This window comes from Erithacus rubecula, assembly GCF_903797595.1.
Source record: "Erithacus rubecula genome assembly, chromosome: 12".
Lineage (NCBI taxonomy): Eukaryota > Metazoa > Chordata > Aves > Passeriformes > Muscicapidae > Erithacus > Erithacus rubecula.
The window spans coordinates 14,316,928-14,335,059 of record NC_136664.1 but is presented as its reverse complement, the minus strand read 5'-3'; the positions used below and the strand labels follow the sequence as shown (position 1 = coordinate 14,335,059).

The window sequence follows — 18,132 nt, the reverse complement described above, 5'->3', positions numbered from 1 at the left end:
TGAGATGAAAATTTTTGGATTAAAAAGATGCACTTCATCACAACTGCCTTTTATAATAGCTGAATTTTGAACTATGTAAAAAAGAATTTCTCAGTAACACAAACACTTTGAAGATTTTAGAATTTCCTTTTTTTTCTCCTCTGGGACTAACCTGATACCTTTTGCAATTTTTCAAAAGGAAAAGCCAGCAAGACAACAAACAGCAAGGATATGAGTCTGCTCTCACCATGTCACTCAGGAGTGCAGGCTGCAAGACTTTGCAACAGCAACCAGTTGGATTCAGTCTCTCACATCACACTGGAGTGCTCAAGCCAAGAGTCGGTTCTCTTCTGACCCACTGAATAATTAAATGATTATTTAAATTGGAATAGCCAGAAGCAGGAACTTGAAAAGAAGAGCCAAAGTGTGTTTTTAAAGCACTCACCTGGGATGTGAGAAACTTGATTTGAAAATGCTGATTCAAATCAGCTAGAGAGGAACGATCTGAATCCAGCTCTCCAGTGACCCAGGTGCATTCCATAATCACCAGTTCATAATGAAGTGCAGAGATGCAACTCTTTCATTTTGAGCAGAAATTCAATTGTGGACCTGAGAAATCCTTCAAAGATGCAGCATGTTGATGCAAACTAATGAACTGGTATTTTTCAACTGCAATAAGAAAATGGCAGCTAGTTCTGGCCAGAAACTATACTCCTATATTTGGAAAGCCTTTAGCATGCCAAAGATACTACCAATCAAACAAAAGATTGAAATTCTAATCCAGAAGTTGTTGTGGGTTTCCTATTGCTCATTTATCTCATAGCATGTCCATTTATGCAGGCACAGGCATATAGCTTTATGTGTTCGAGCAAAAAAAGAAAGGAAAGATGCTTGAATGTTTGATCTTTAAAACAGTAAAGAATATTTCAAAATAGCAGAGCTATTTTAAGAGGCATTTTATGGTAAAATCCAAAGGAGGCAGTAGCTAGAACAGTGGAGGTTTTTTGGTCTGTATTATGGTACTAATAATGATACTGGGTTAACTTCTACTGGTTATTTTATTAGCCATAGGAGGAATGACACTCCTATGGCAAAACCTCAATGAATCAAAGAAGAGCAGTTACTTTAAAAAGGTAATAAATATTCATTTTATTGCATAATTCAATTTTGGGTTGCCCATAAACTTTGCACTTTTTTTTAACTCAAAAAGTTGGATTCCTTTGTGTACGTGAAATGATGAAAGGAGAAAAACTTTGAGCAGCAAACAGTGGAGTTGCACATTGTACTTACAGTGAAATTAAGAATCACATGAGTTTCACCAGGTAAGGAAGGGAAGTTTTATCCACTGACTCAGTCATACCCAGACTGAAATAACAAAAGCAGAATTGGATCTTAGAAATCACGTCAAAATCAATAAAAATTTTGCTAAACTTTATGCACTTTCCTGTGAGAAGAGAGATTAATAATTTTCCTCAAAATGCAGGGTATATTCCAACAAAATTAAGGTAAAAGTTACTTGAAGCAGCAATTTCAAAACAAGTGCTGCTTTCCAACATTGAGTCAACCCTCAACATTCAATAACCTCAGAAATCCTGGTATAGACTGGAACCTATAACAGTGTTCATGCAAACCTTGGAGAAATAAAAGTATTACAAAAAGAGAGAGAGGGAATTTATACACAAGTAGTTTTTTCAAAATATGATATCATATTTTGATATGATTGAACTAGGGCATACACCTATTGAAAATCCTTGGCCACTAGAGTAGAAAGCAGTTTCTACTTCTCCTGTCAATTACAAATTAATGCCAGAGAAAAAAAGGTTTCTCCCTAATGCAGTTGATCAACACTTGACTGTTCCCTTGAGTAAAACTGCTATCAAAACTAAAATGTTGCACTATCCTGTGTTTTAAGATTTCTGTGGACCCCTGAAGAAACAAGATCTAGAGAACAAGTGTTAAGAAACACACATGAAAATTAAATGTAGCTCATCCATACAGAGCTATCAAAAGAAATGTTAGGGGAGGAACACCCAGCCCAGCATGTTAGCATTTGTTAATAGAAACCTGACTTTACACCTTGGGTGCTTTCTTCACCCAAGCTCTCACATGCACTTTCTCAAGAAACAAACCTAGGCTTCCCTTGAACTCATTTATCCTTCCCTTGCTGATAATTTATTCCATATGTCCTTTACATGAAGTTATTCTGCTCAAATTTCCTGTTTACCCATGTTTATCTAAAATTTAGATTAAAGAGACCTATCTTCATCTATCTGTATCTACCACTGATATTCCAATGATGAGATTGGTGGAAACAATGTCTGCAAAGTCAATGGAAGCCAACTTATGAAAGTGAAATAAAACAACATTAATACTGCAAGCCATCATTTAGAAAAATAAATTTAATGCCAGGCTGGCAACCTAACACAGTGCTAGGACATGGCTTACCAGGGCTAATTTCCAGATCAACAGGGGCCAGGACTATGAAGGGAGCACGACACATAGCCCCGTTGTGACCAAGTAGATAGTGGTACTTGATACAACCCCTTTGCAGCATTGATGAGCTCAACAGGCTCCCATCCTCTTCACAAAGAACAGTGACTGCAGCAGAATATCCCAAAGGCATAAAAAAGGAGGAAAAGTTTCTAACAGCACTTATAGGAAAAAAAAAAAAGGCAATATAAAGAAACTATAACGAAATTCACATAAAGGCTGAAACAAGCTTATCATAAAGGGAAGAATCAGGACAGCCATGTACCCCTTTGCACCATGGCACCCTGACCCTCCTAAGGCTGATGACAAGGAACACTCCCCAGGACATCCCAAGCTGTCCCAAGGCAGAGCAGTGGCCACAGGTGGTCGTACAGTGGCCCCTGCCACCAACCTCCCCTGCACCCCTCTTGGGAGTGAAAGTCAGCTCATGATTTCCTTTTTCTTTCCCTTTCTGGCTTCTCCTCTTCACAAAACTGAGACGGCCAAATTTTCCCAAGCAGCCTTTCCCTGGCACCGTGGTACCTGTCTGGATGACCCCTGCCTAATCTTCACCAGCTCCCACTGTCCTGGCAAGCACTCACTCCCTCTGGGAGCCTGCAATTCCTACAGCTGGACACTTCAACACTAATGCAAGAAAAACGAGCTGCTGGTTCAAAGAAGCTCTGTTGCTTACCCCATGCCATGGGAATGAAGCCACCATCATTATTTTCAGGCACAGCTACCTGCAGATCTGTCTGCTAATGTCCTACCAGGATCGGCAGCTTTTTTCATAACATGGCAAATACTTGTAAAGAATTACCTAATTCTGCTTTTGGCTATGGCAATTTCAAATACTGCAATGCACAATGGAGGAAAGATCAGATACTGAGGCTCCTGTGGCTATTTTAGTTCTGTTTTCCTCATCTGTGTTTAAAAGACAGTCAGATTATAACAAAATTGTTTGTCTTTAATATAGTTCAACTTGACCCGATGAACCCATCTCTTTAGAAAACAATCTCACATGGAGTATTTAGATTAAGAACTGTAAAAAATAGTGACTTCAAAATACTTTCAAGGACCCGTCTTACAATTTTTAAAAAACACAGACAACTAAGCTAATTGTAATTACTCCTCTATAATTCTTTTGCCTTTTTGATGCATCTGGTTATCTAGTGAGATGCACCTGAAAATTAGAGTGAATTTAAATTTAAGGGAAAGGTGCCAAATCCAGAATACTGGGAGAATCCTACCTCTGGGAGCTTATTTAGTGACAGCTTTGGTACAGTTAGGCAGAGGCAACCCAAATCCTTCCTTCCTACCCTATTCCCCTGCCTCTTTCCTGATCTGGATCTCTGCTGCCCCTGAAAAGATGCTTCAAATCTCTCCCTCAGTGCTTGGCTTTGCTGCTTAACCTGCCAATCCGAGTGAAAATGTCATAGCAGTTATTGTGATCCACTCCGATTTAGACAGACGCTGCTCGGCTATTGCCCGTTAAACATCTATCGGATCATTACAATTTTCTCCTGTTTCTAGCCAAGGGCAGATTCTGATCAGTGGCTTGGTCCCAGAGAGTTCATGCTCTGCATTTGGCCACACAACTGGAAGTTACAACCACACAGCTGTACAATAACCCTGAGATCAAGCCAGTTAAGCATCAGAATTATTTTACTTTTACGTATTTTCTTTCAGTAGCTCATCCTTTTTTTCCTCTTCCATGAATATCTGTGCCTGGAGTTTCTTCACTAGAGAAATTTGGATTTCCATCTACAGTTGCCAGAAATAAGTTTATTCATGTTTCTATAAAAGAAAGAGTATGTATTCTATTTTTTCATCTGTGCTGTCTTTCCCTGAATCCAAATTGCTTACAACTCAGTGAAATGCAAGGTATGAAAGAGAGGACAGAAAAATAGTTTTTCAAGACCATACTGTTTTTAGCATTTTGAAGAGCCAATATACATCTCTTCAGGTATCTGAGAGAAATTCAGAGATTAAAATTTAGATTTGCTTACCATCTTATTAAAGTACACTAAATCAGAATATTGAAAGTCTTTAATTGTCCACCCTCAAACTAGAAAAATAAATCTATCGATGGCTTTAGTTCCCATTTTCATAAAATTCATATAAATCATCTCTTTTTTTTTTTTTTTTAGTCAAGGCACTCTAAAAACACCTGTGCAATTCAAAGTCAACTTTAAGCAAAAATCAACATTTGGAAAAATTACTTGTTACTGATTTCCCTACACTTGATGAAACTTGTGCTTCCCAGGGAATAAGCGCAGCCCATTTTAATAGACTAGTAGATTTTCTACATCTGTTCTAATGCAAATCTCTTTGGTCACCTAAGGCTCCATGGTGGATAAACAACCTAATGTGTCAGCTTTCTGTACTGAAGATCACAATTTCTGATCTCAGCACTGTCTTCATTGCTGCAAGCAAAACAGTGGTACTGATGTTGCAACTTACAGGCTACTCTCTTCTGATAATGAATGGGTTGGGTTATTGGCCTCTGGCATGGACAAAAATATGACAATCAGCCTCTTCATTATATAAAAGTCTACAGTGAAGACAGTGCCAGACAACTTGCTGAGTATTAGAGCTTAAATATGTTCAGAAGTCAAAAAGCCCGTAGAACAATTCTTTTTTCTTCTTTTCCGTTAATAAAGACATAGTCAATTTATCAAAAGAGTTTTAATATAGTGTTTCCATCACAGTAACTTGTATCTTCAAGAATCAGGAAAACACAGCTTTAGCCTGCAAATACTTCATATTCATTCCCTGCAAAAGTGACAGAGAGGCTGACCTTTCTTACATCTGCAGTTGTTAATTGTCATCATCGTAACAGCACAAGAAAACAAAGTTTAAGTCACTGACACTTTAAAACCCCCATCATATTAAATCTCATTTACCTGCAGGGATAGAAATTCAGAGTCAGGAGCAAAATCTGAAGACAGAGCAGACATGAGAAAGTGCACCCAGTCGCAGGGTTTAGCAACTGTACCGAGACTCTCTTCTAGTGCATGTTCTGAAACAGCAATCGAATCTCTCAGCACTTGGTACCAAACTGGAAATATTTTTCTTCTATAGCATTCAGAAAACTTTAAACAACTCATTTATGATTTTTTTCTTATGAAGATTAACAGCCCATCCACTAGAAGATTAATTGAAAATAAAATTTAAAAAAAAAAAAGGAAAACAGAAAGGGTAAAACAGACCAGACTAGGACAAACAACTCAAGCTATTTACAAATATTTTTATAATGACTAGAAATCATAGAGCCCTCTCTAACTGTCTTAACTTAAAAAACAATAACAAGAAAAAAAAAAAAAAAAGCAAACAAGCCAAAAAAATACATCATCTGTTGACTGAACACAGGGCCTGATTTTCAAAGCTGCTGAGCACCCACAACTCCATCTGAAGTCAGTGGAAGTGATGAATGCTCAGCAGTCCTGCAAATCAGGCCCAAACTGTCCAGGGGTCTGCTAGCAAGTGGTGTTTCGAGTAGGGGGTTTGTTGCAGAATTGAGGAGGTTCAAAGTAATCTGTCACAAAAGTGATGCTACATTCATGAGTCGTAAAGCTAGCTGGCTCCCAGCTATGGGAAAAAAGTTAATTCATAGGGCTCATAGGGCTTGCATTTGTCAAGGAGCAGGACGTCAATGCTATCATTATCAGGCAAATCAGCCAGGCGTTTAATGGTAGAATCAGGAGACATTTGCTCTCCACTATCAGAATGACATCATAACTAAAGCAGCCTTCGGCGAGGGGGGAGAGCCGGGGCAAGGCTTGGGCTGCACGCAGACTTTGCACTTCTGCCCGGCTCGCCCCACCGAGGGCTGCTCCCCTTCCCCACCAGGCAACTTCCAGCTCTCAGCTGCCTTCCCTCCACAACTTTCCCTCGCAGCATCCGAAACACCAGCATCTGATTTTACAAAATACTTCTGAACCTGCCCGATCCAAAACTGAGATATTGCAAGCCAGCCACTCGGTTAGGAGGGGACGGGGTTTACACAGAAGCTACAAATTCACCCTAAAAATTGCTGGTATTTTTAATTACTTCAGTCATCTTCATCCTCTGTCAAATGGGGGGTGGGGGGGGGGGGAGGAAGGGGAGTATGCACACGTTAAAAAGCTAGTTGCCTCTCTGATTTAAGAAGTAACAGCTTAGATAACTTAGTCGATTTTTAGGCATACACAAACACATACACACACAATCTTTGAATATTCTGACATATTTAACGATGATCTATTCGATGACTAGAAATATAACAGCAATACACATTTCCCTTCCACAGTAACCGTAATTATACAAGCCAAACAGCACAAATTACAAACTGCTAATCTATTTCCTTTAAAAATATCACTACAGGTACATAGGCATGGTACAAAAGCCTCACCTTCTATAACAACTGTGAGGGAAAAAGTTATGAAAGCAGACAGAAAACCTAAAACCCCTGAGGCTACAAAAAAATCCCGCTATTGAGAAATAACCCAAGAGACCACATAGGGAATGTACAGCTTTCAGAAGCACTTCTCATCTTATTTGCACTTAACCTATTGATGTACTTATGCAGGTCACTTACTTTTCGGATATGTTTGAACCCTTTATAATCATGCAGATCGCCGCGGTTTTCACTTGGGCTTTTGTTTTTTTGGTTTTGTTTGGGTTTTTGCAAACAAGTTTCATTTAAAAAAGATCCAATTATGCAAATCTGCTCCCGGATAGGTAGTGAATATTCAATATGATGGTGATACTGTAATAGTTCAATGCAACGCACTGTACTGGACAGATTTATGAGGCAACGTCACTACTACGCTCTGGTCCTCGCTGAAGCATCTTGAAGTTAATTAAAGCTGCAATGTCCACTTTTCCAGCCACCCTCCTCATTCAGGTTTACTATTTCAACATCAAACCACCGAGGGGGCCTCCCCCCTCTCTCCGTACATTTAAGCAGCCTTCCACAGTCAATGAACAATGAACAAAGATTTGAGCGATAGGAAGGGGGGGGAGAGAGGAAAAAAAATCTCCAAAAAATCAAATCCGGTTTAAACAAGTAAAAATATAGTTTCTAATATTAAACTAGAAAAGAAAACATTCTTCTCCAAGTGAACGTGCAGAGGCGCTTAGCCAACCCCTTCAGAAAGGGTCTAAAAGCAGCCAGTCCTTTTTATTTCGAGCAGTGAATGAGCCCAAACAAGGCTTCTAAACTTAATTATGACACTTAAAATAGTCTTTTTCCACAGAAGCGGGCGGCTAGCCGCCGCTATCTGTATCAGCCGGGCACATCAGCTCAGCAAACACGGCCCCTGTTGGATTTATTTTAAACTGCACGGGGGGGCGGGGGGCGGCGAGGGAATGCACAGCCCCGCGGAGCGCTCCCGCCGCGGGCGGCCGGGCAGCCGCGCCCCGCGCCCGCCCCTGCCCCGCGCTCCGCTCCGCGCCGCTCCCGCACCGCACCGCTCCCCGCACCGCCGCTCCCCGGCCCGGCGGCGGCTCCAGCGCCGACGGAGCGAGCTGACAAATCGCGTCCCCGCCTCGACACTGTATCGGCCGCGGCCACATCCGCCGCACGCACCCCGAAACAATGCCCGCCGCGCAGGCAGGCGGCGGCCGGAGCCCTCCCCGCCGCGCCCGCCCCGGGCGCCGGCACCCGCGGCCGGACCGTGCTCCCGGCCCCGCCGCCGCGCCGGGCCACGCCGGCAACTAACTTTTCGGATGGAGCCCGTGCGAGCCGCCCCGCGGGAGCCGCGGACCCTCCGATAAACAGCATAAATCTTCGCGACCTTTTATTTTGCGTTGAAGTTCACAGGCGGCAGCGCTCCCCCAGCCCCTCTCTCTCACACGCACACACGCATACACACATATATATTAATTATTTGCAAAACTGCAACAGATGGGCGCATTAAAATCTGGATTCTTTCCTACACAGCATCAAAGAATCTCTCCTTCCTCCCCCCCTGCCGCTAATCCCGCCGCCGGCGCGGTGCTCCCCCGCCTCCCGCGCAGCCCCCGCGTCGCACAGCGAGGCCGCTGCCCCGCGCAGGCAGCGGCGCCCCCGCGGCCCTCCGCGCACGGCAAGGTGATGCTCCCCCCCTCCCCGCCGGGGATTGCCATTTAAGTTTCCTCCTTAACCTGTTACTTTCTCCGGGCGCTGACAAAAGCCCCGGCGGCGGGCTGGCAGGTGCCTCCCCGCTCCCCGCGGCGCCGCCGGGCGCGCTCCGCTCCCCCCGAAAGGGCTGAGACCTGGCCTGACATTTAGTGCCTACTTGAATGTCACAACGCTCCTCGCAGCATTATGCACGGCTCCTATTCATAAGAGGTCGATTAGAGCACAAAATGGCAGGTCTCTTAGGCACTTGAATCTCACAAGTTTGACACATGGTATGCATCAGCTAACTTTGATTAAAAAAAAAAAAAAAAAAAAAAAAAAGAGGGGGGGAGTTTACAAATTACACCACGATTAGCTGGGATCCTAACGGGGGAGGGAGGGAGGAAAGGGGGGCCCGCGTTTAAAGTCACTTCAGCAAAGTTTGCTCCGCAGTAAGCCTTTAAAACAAAAAGTTTCTGGGCAAGTTAAGGGCAGGGTCGGTGCGGGCTGGGGCCGGCGGCGGGCGGCCCCTGGGCAGCGCCGCGGCCGCCGCCGGCACTCGCCTCCCCTCGCCTCCCCTCGCCTCGCCCGCCCGCTCCTTTTTTGTAAAGTAACGGTTTTAAAAGAAACGAGAGAGAAAGAGGAAAAACGTAGGGTTTTCTTCAGGCTAAGTTCTATAGCGCCATTCAATGGCTTCTCCGCTCCTTTCATTATTTTCTGCTTTTCCCCTGACAGCCCTGCTTGCAAACGTCACTGCTATGGATATTTAATTATACTGTATTTTTTTAATCACGGTGGAAAACGCAGGCCCCATTGCGATGATTAAAAAGAAATAAAAAACAAAAACATACTCCGGACTGACTTTGGAGCCTCTTTGATGGCTCACGGGAGCCTCCCGGATCCTCAAAAACCCCCTTTTTACCTTTGTCTTTCTTACCTTAAAATTTAAAGCAAAGCGTAGAAGAAACTCCCGCACGTAAACGGAGCGTTGTAAAAGATTGTGTTCAATGAATAATGAAGCATGTCCACATGATTGACTTGATCATTTTCTTGTGCGGAGGGGGAAAAGTGCGGCGCGGGGCTGCCGCGGCCGCCCGCTCCGGGTAGCCCTCCCAACTGCTTCCAGCACATCCCGAGCAAAGAGCGCTTTATTTTAATCTGTCTCTTTTCAGAATAACCCCCTTCATTGATACTGATCACCCAACATCACAAGACATCCCCATCTCTCAGCGTGGACTCCCCCTATCTGGTAGGTGAAATGCATTGTACCATTAAAAAAGCACTCCATTGTCGTCTTGGCATAATTCACAGCAACTAGATAGGTCTTGCGGCATTTAGCTTTGATGAGCCAAAAGCTGAACCCTTGATATAATAATCTACAAAGAATGGTCTGTGATCGTCCATTTTTTCTCCCTGTCTAGCAACTAAGAAACCATTTAACACGGCGCAGCTTGGTCGTGACCTTGAGCGCGTGTAAACACCCCGAGGAGCCCGCGCCGCTCCGCAGCCCCCCGGCCAGCGCCGCTGCCCGCGCCCCGCGCAGCCCCCGCGCCCGCGCAGCCCCCGCGCCCGCGCCCCGCCGGCCCTGCCCGCGCCCCGCCGAGCCCCCGGGGGCAGCGCCGGGCTCCACAAAGCGCCCTTCTTACCTGCTCCCGAAACTATGCAAAGTCTGTTTCTCCTAAAAAAAAAAAAAAACAAAAAAAAAAAACTCCCGGGGAAACCTTGGCGGACAGGGGGACCGGAGCATCAGTCACCGCTCCGGCGTTTAAGAGAAGTAATCAGCGATAAAGTGACGTTGATCTGCACTGTAACCTTGTGGCGTATTTAATGTAAATAAGCCAGTTATGTTGCCAATCGCATGCATACAAACACATAAAGGTCCTCAGCGTTGCATTTTGATTCTTTCCATTAGAGCCGACTTTATTTACATACACTATTTAGGGGATCATGATAATTCTAAAACAATACTAGTGCCAAATGATTATGAAAATATGATTTTAATTAATCACGTAGTAGGCAAGGAAATTAGCATACGGTAATTAAACTTAGAGAAAAACGTCATGGAGGTTCTCTGCCTTATGGGTTCGGAATAATCATTAAACGATGGGTTTTCAGGACTTAATTATCAAACAAATAACTTTTTTAAAGCAACTTTACACGGTTTATCCGCAGGGCAACGATTTAGTAAATAATATATAACCAAGCAAACAAGGTGCAAATGTGACTGGTGAAATAGGTTGTGTTTCTACAAAGCAGAAAGGGGGGGGGGAGAAGCTGAATAATGCAATTATGGATTCTGTGTCCCATAGTTGACAAAAGCATGGTGCCTCAATAGACTCTTTGTTATGGGATTATATAATGATTGTGGTGTAATTATGGGAAAAAAGATTTAGTAATAATAAAAAGTATCAAAATACACCAATGAGCAGCTTGTTTTAAAGAAAAGGCTTGCATGTGACATTAGGGGCATGTTAATAACAAAAAGCCAGGATCCGAAAGGGTTGACAAATAAAAAAGACTGTGATGCGCATGATTAAGAAGCGATGGAGACAGATTGATTATTCAAAATGCCGAGCCACAGGGACACTTAAAACATTGATTCAGGTAAGACTAGTTTCATCTTGACTGAAATGAGTTCCCTGAAGATGACTGGCATACATTTTAAATCAGTTTACTACATAAAAAGCATAACATCACAAGCTGAAACCTTCTAGTTAAAATAGGAATCCATGAGAAAAAAAAAAAAAAAAAAAAAAAAAGTTTATGTTTGTGGCAATTCCCAGAGGGACTATGGAATTGCAGAGGAAGGGGTATAGATTAATTAGCTCTTCCTAAACACTGGACTTAAACGTGCCCATCTTTTATAATCCCTAGCCTCTGTTTCTGGGGTCTGTGGTCCAATCCCACTTGTACAGGTTATGGGGGTGATATTAATAACCCTAAAGGTACAATAGGACTTTTTTTTTTTTTTTCCTTGAACTACAGTGAATAAACTTTCCTTAATAACTGAAAAATTAGAAACATTTTTCCAATTGGTATTTGAAATTAAGTTTTTAAATAGTTGTTCAGAGCTATTCAACGTTAAAAAAAAAAAAAAAAAAAAAAAGATTCCCATGCCTATACGAAAAAGTTTAGGAATTCACTCTGCATTTTCCAATTTGATGTGTCTGAAATTCTCTTTGAACAAATTCCAAAATACAAGTTTTTTCTATAGAAATTAGCATAGCAATCACATCAATAATATCACTATCTCTATGGGAATGATAACTGGAGCAGTGGGGGTGTTCTTTATTTCAATTCTTCGTGGATCAACTGATTATATTCTGTCTTCTTTTGAACTTGTTATTGTAAGTCAAGTGATTCTTTATAAGTGACAGCCCTGACAAAGAGACGAGGATGGGAAAGCAGGTCGAAAGGAAGTCGCCATATGGACTTTAAAAAAGGCACTTTTTAAACAAGATAATGGGGAAATGGATGTTGCCTTTTAACCCTGTCAAGGCTGAACATTATTAGCAGTCTCATAAAAGAATGAGCTATACTTTTTTAAAAAAATATCAGATTTCACCTTAGGATTTCCATGACCTAGGGCTACATAAAACAAACCACGTAGGAGGGGATGGCATTTCAGAGGCAGGGGCCAAATCAAGTACCTGGAATCAGCAACAGACAGGAGATTTCAGAGCACTGCACAAAGAGTTACAGTAGAATGAGAACTCAGGAAAACCCCATGGTTCTTTTTCCTGAGACAAAGATAAGAATATTAACTAGAGATAGGTGAAACAGCAACTGACAGAAGAGGAGCTTGAGACATCTAACTGGGATTTCCTGCTCCTCTGGAGTAAGTGCATGATGCTCATTTAGAAACAACAATTTGAGTGAAAACAAGCATGAACATGAGGGCTTTGACTCTGATCTTTGCAGAAATTCAAATATTTCTCCTTCTCTTTCTGTTCTGGAAGGAAAAAGAATTTCCCTCCACAAACTTTCAAGTGGACAAAGATTAAGAACCATCTCCCAGGAAGCTGAGATTAAGTACTAAACCCTCACTAAAATGAGGGCAGAGCAGTGGTCCAGCACTGGTAAATCACCAATCAAGTTTACTCTTTTTTTTTTTTTTTTTAATACTTAGTTGGATGGTCCAGATGACCCTCCAATTCAACTCTACAGGAAGAAAATGTCAAGCTCTTCTCAAAATCTTGAAGAGCAGGGCTATTACTTGCAGGCAAAAGTGATGTCAAGGAAGTTAATGAGACTGATCAAACTGTCTTCAGCACATCATAGACATGATTATTTGGGCTGGGATGGCCCAAAGTGGACCACAAAGAGATAATGTAGCCTAGTGCATACTAAAGACAAGAGACTTCCTCATTTTATTGACACAGTGGCAGGCTCCAGCACCTAAACAATTAATACTGGTTAGCTGGGATTCAGAAAATCTCAGATTTGAGTTCAGGGAGAGTTTGCTCCAACACCTCTCTGAATTCAGAGTATTCTCAGGCATCATCAGCACTTCTGGCATTCACCTCACTATTCCTTTCTGTTTCTCCCCATTTTTCAGTGCTGTTCCTTTCTCCTCTTATTACATACATGGAAAGGTCTCTTGCCTTCAAAGCCTTTATGTGCTCTCAACTGTCCTTAGCTACTTCTTCAACTTCTTTGGTTGGTTGTATTCTTTTCTGTGTCTCCTCCTTGAGTGGGCAGGAATACTCTGCCTCTCCAAAACAAGATAAAAGCTCTGTATACAGAGGACAGAGGGAAAGATGAGAGGAGATGTACATTGTGTGCCTGACTCTGCAAGGCTCTTGCACTGCCTTAGTGGGCACCTTCTCAGGGAGGTAAAGCTATCAGCTACAGACTTGTCAAACTTTTAAAAGCAGGAAGAGAGAAATGAAAACTTAGTTCCTCAGCCAGGCAACATTACCTTTCACCATGATTTCTACCTTTGTGGAATGACAGCTTTCTGGAAGATCTCAGTTCAGACAGATGTTCATAACAGGGGAGAATATCCCAAATCTCCTCAAGTTTGATGAGTCCAACAAAAGTCCAGGTCAGAGGAGTATTTTATGAGACTTTGTACAGGAAAGTAGCAAAAGACAACTGGTCATACAATAATTTCCACAATGGGTGGGAGAGAAACATTAGCTTTATATATTTAAATATATTAAAATATTTATAGGTTGTTTGCTTTATATGGAAGGACCATGGAATAATCCTGCCTTTGTTCTTAAAAAGTGTGATCAGCATTTTCTTCCTAAAGAGAGGTGATAAGCAACTGGGCATTCTTTCAACAAAGGCTGAAGAAACCCATTGAAAGCTTAATGCCTTTAGGAGGGGGTCTCTTCTCCAAGGAAGAGCAGAACATCGGGTCTTTAATATTGATAAGGAAAGGCACATAAAAGGAATCATCCAATAGCAGGGATTTTAGATAAAGGATTTCAGAAAACTTGCACTAAATGTTTGAGCAAACTCTGGAACAGGTGGTGCGATCTACATTGCAGTCTGAGCCAGTGAAAACACAAGTCAGCCAGCAAGAAAGTTGCTGAAGCATGGTTCAAGAAGACATAAATAAAACACTCTCACAGGGAAAAATGGAAAAAAACTTTTGAAATCCCTGTTATAAACACAGGGGCTTCCTGGGCAGAACCCCAGCAAACTGACAAGGTGGATGGAGGTTTTCCCAGTGGCACAGATTCTAAGAAAGTGTCTTGGTAAAGAGATATGAGGTCCCAGCTTTCAAAAGAAAGTAGAGGCAGAACCCGTTTGAGAGCAAGCTGTCTATTTCCCAGGAGCCATGACCAAAAATAAATAGCTCTTTATAGATTCTATCAACCAAGATTGTACTACCATCATCACAGGTCAAGATAATCAGAATCTGTAAAAAGTTGGGCATTTTTAGGAGATAAATCCATATCCTCAATATAGTAGTCAACTATCATTGAACCAGGCATTACAGACAACTTGCATGGGTCAGCTAAAAGTAGACACTAAAATCAGGAGCCTATGCTGGCCACTTTTTGTGATAAAGTCGTTGCAAAAATTCATCAAATCACAGCCACAAGGAAAGGATCCAAATGAGAGTACAAAATGGACATCAGGAAGAAATGCAATAGAAGCAGCATCTAAAGCCAGGTCATGGTGGAGGTGCATCTCCCTCTCACAGCACTGACTCATTTCCTTTGCAAAATAAAGGCAAAACTGCAATGAAGAGAAAAATTACTTCAAGGTATTATGGACTGACAGACTCATACATGGCTTTAGAGCTTTCTGTGGACAAAGATGGTCACATTTGTGGTTTTTTAGAACACAAGGAGCTGAGTAAAGTGGTAATAAAGAATTTTTTTTTCCTCCTTAAGTGAAAGACACTTTTTACATTAAAGAATGAACAATGTTCTCAATAGATCCACCTAGTGGAACTGAGCAAATTCTGCTTCCAGAATAAAGGCACAGCATTTATAAACCCATGCAGGACATATTCCTGTGCCCATCTTCCATTCAGCACAACAGGGGTTCCCATACCCTCTGAGAGCAAGAGTGAAATCTGCAGTAAGTCTCAGTACAAGCACAATGTAGAAGATCAGGAAGCAACTGTTGCTCCAGGATTTAAACTTTAACATTTAAATTTATGTGGAATTGGTATAGCAGGTCTTCTTCTCCAGCTGTAATCACCAGGAATTATAGTTGATCAAGAGGCGAAAGTGCTGGGAAAAATATCCAAAAGAATAGCTGAACTTCAACTTAAAGTGCATTACCACTGACTTAGCTCTTGTAGCAAATTCACACTGAACCTGTTCTCTGTCAGAGCTCTTCAGGAGCTATTTAAAAGAGATAGTGAGATCTTACCTCTGAAGTAAGACTCCAGAATAATTTTTTTCCGTAAGCATTTCTTCTATCTCAACAACTATTCTAAACAATATCCTACTTTTCAACAGTTTCCTTCAACTTTTCCCATTTCTTTCCACCCTGGTCCCTAAGACCACAGCAAACCCTAGACATCTAATGACTACAACTTTGTGCTAATCCTACCATGGCCACTTTTCCTTACTGATGAACACCAGCATTCCCAACATGTTGCTTTGACAGATCCTGTTCCATCCCAGTTGTCCCTTTCCTCTGCTAGTGGCAAGCAGTCCTCTGTGCTGCCTGTGCCTCCATCCTGGCTCCTCCTAGAACCTCCTCCATTGTTGGACACCACCTTGTTCAAGCTGTTGTGCTGTCAGAAAATTTGAAGATGTCTTTAAAGGAAAGAGATAGACTTTAAGGATGTGCTGAAAATATTGGTGTCAAGCTGTGGGTTCACACTTAAAGTCCTGTATTATACGAATTAAGGCCATGATACCTTTTTCCTTCAGCATCTGGCCCTGGCCCGTGTGCAAGGTGCATCCCTTTCCTGGCAGGGAGCTCTGTGCTGCCAGTTGGGAACACCTCCTGCTCTGGGGGTGTGTGGGGTTGATGTGGCCAGAAATGTGTATTCTATCCCCATCTGTTGAAGGGTGGGGTAGTGATTCCTTGGCACATACTGTCTGCTAATGGGCCATCTTTAAGAAAAGATGGGGCAATCATCTTTATCTTTCCCACAGCCCATCCTCCCTCCAGGAAGATATCATCTGCTGCTGGTCCATTCAGTCCCAGTGCATGACTGATAAAATTACATCATCCCACTGGGAGATGCTCCAGCCAGGGGAGGAGCCAAGCCTTTCCTACCCAGATAAAAACTGAGATTTTGGACAGCGAGGTACCTTCTTTCCACTGGATTCCAGAGGAAAACTGAACCTTTCCACATCATCCCTGGACCTTCAGAGGAAAACTGCACCTTCTCCAGGAGCACTGCTCCAGCTGAACCACATCTGCCCCTGCAGGAGGATGCAGCCACCATTGAATGGGACTGCTGCCACCACCCTGACTGACTGACGGGTGTCAGCTTGGATTCTGACTCTGGCAGGGTTTTTGGGATTGTTCTTTGTAATACTGTATTTCTATTTTAATTTTCCTAGTTATTCTGAACTGTTATTCTTAATTCCTGTATCTTTTCCTGAGAGCCCCTTAATTTCAAAATTATAATAATTTGGAGGGAGGGGGTTTACATTCTCCATTTCAAAGAGAAGCTCCTGCCTTTATTGGCAGACACCTGTCCTTCAAACCAGGACGGGGGGGACACAGCAAAGGTGTCCCTGAGCTGCATTGCCTCCTGTGCAGGCACTGGCACCCGCCAAAGTACATAAATACCTTATCTACACTGGGCTGTGTCTGAGGTTGAAGAAAGCCTGGGATATCTGGGGAGGATCTGAAGAGCCCCCTGGCAGACCACAAGCCATTCTGGGGGAGGTTTTTCCCACAGGATTCGAGCGAAGGCGCCTCCCCTCAGGGGTCCGGCACAGCTGCGCTGTGTGAGGTGCACTCCAAGATGGGTCCGGCGGGGCCCTGGCGGGCCAGCACCAGGGCTGTGGCTGGCAGCAGTGCCCTGTGGTCACGGCACCAGCAAGCAGTGCCAGGGGGCACAGGGCTGGGAGCCCGCGGGCAGGGCAGGGCAGGGCAGCCACGGCCGGCCTGGGACAGCCGGGCGGCACCGCCAGCACGGCCTCGCCTCCCGCTCGCACCGCGCTCAGGGCCGCCGCCCCGGGCCGGGACGGGCTGTGGCTGAGCTAATACCATCACAGGCTCCTCTGAATGCCGGGGCTGCGCCTGCCTGAACGCTTGTGATTTATGGCCGCTGGTTTGGAGTGCCACGAACAGCAGCTGGGCAGCGCACTGGGGCAGCCCGCAGGCTCCCCGCCATCGCCATGGCTGTGCGGGCTCCGGCACGGCAGCTGCACAGGGCCCACACAGGGCGGGGGGTGGGCAGCACTGGGGAGCACTGGGGAGCAATGGGAGCAATGGGGGCAGTGGGAGCACTGGGGAACAGTGGGGAGCAATGGGAGCAATGGGGGCAGTGGGAGCAATGGGAGCACTGGGGAGCAGTGGGGAACAGTGGGGAGCAGTGGGAGCACTAGGAACACTGGGGAACAGTGGGAGCACTGGGGAACAGTGGAGAGCAATGGGAGAACTGGGAACACTGGGAGCACTGGGGAACAGTGGAGAGCAATGGGAGCACTGGGGAGCAGTGAGGAGCACTGGGGAGCAGTCAAGAGCAGTGGGGAGCAATGGGAAGCACTGGGGAGCAATAGGAGCAGTGGGGAGCAATGGGAAGCACTGGGGAGCAATAGGAGCAGTGGGGAGCAATGGGAGCAGTGGAGAGCAATGGGAGCACTGGGGAGCAGCTGGGGCTGCAATCAGTGAACAGGAGGGTCATCATGGTGTGATACAGACACCTGCAGAAAAGATTGAATGGAAATTCAGTGTTGCTGCTTTGCTTCCAAGAGTTGTTTTTACCCATTCCAAATAATAATTCTTGTGTCTCCATTTTTTTTAATTATTATTTTTCCCTAAATGGCTTTAATGAAAATGACACTCCTCTCTTTTTGTTTGTTCTATCCTCAAGCTCTGCCACTACCTCTGCCTCTTGAAAGGGTCACTCTGGGTGTCCAGGTACAGACACAGGACCAAAAGTTCTACTTAAACTGATGCCCAAGAACATGAAAAATAAATTTCTGGAGAAGAAAATT

General features: G+C 43.8%; 1 protein-coding gene across 11 annotated transcripts in view; it reads right to left on the bottom strand.

The window, feature by feature from the left end:
* The window catches only part of ZNF536 (zinc finger protein 536), a 342,685-nt gene extending 332,460 nt beyond the window's left edge, over positions 1-10,225 (bottom strand). For 3 of the 11 annotated variants that reach the window (XM_079316175.1, XM_079316185.1, XM_079316180.1), the window contains exons 1-2: positions 7,028-7,142; positions 5,355-5,470 (exon numbers count right to left, since the gene is read on the bottom strand). The gene's annotated coding sequence lies outside the window, so the exon portion shown is untranslated. Of the gene's footprint in view, positions 1-1,269; positions 1,345-5,354; positions 5,471-7,027; positions 7,143-8,577; positions 8,669-8,711; positions 8,774-9,470; positions 9,785-10,179 lie in introns of those variants that run through there. The other 8 variants (XM_079316174.1, XM_079316173.1, XM_079316177.1 and 5 more) reach the window with 6 other exon arrangements.
* Positions 10,226-18,132: the final 7,907 nt, after the last annotated feature.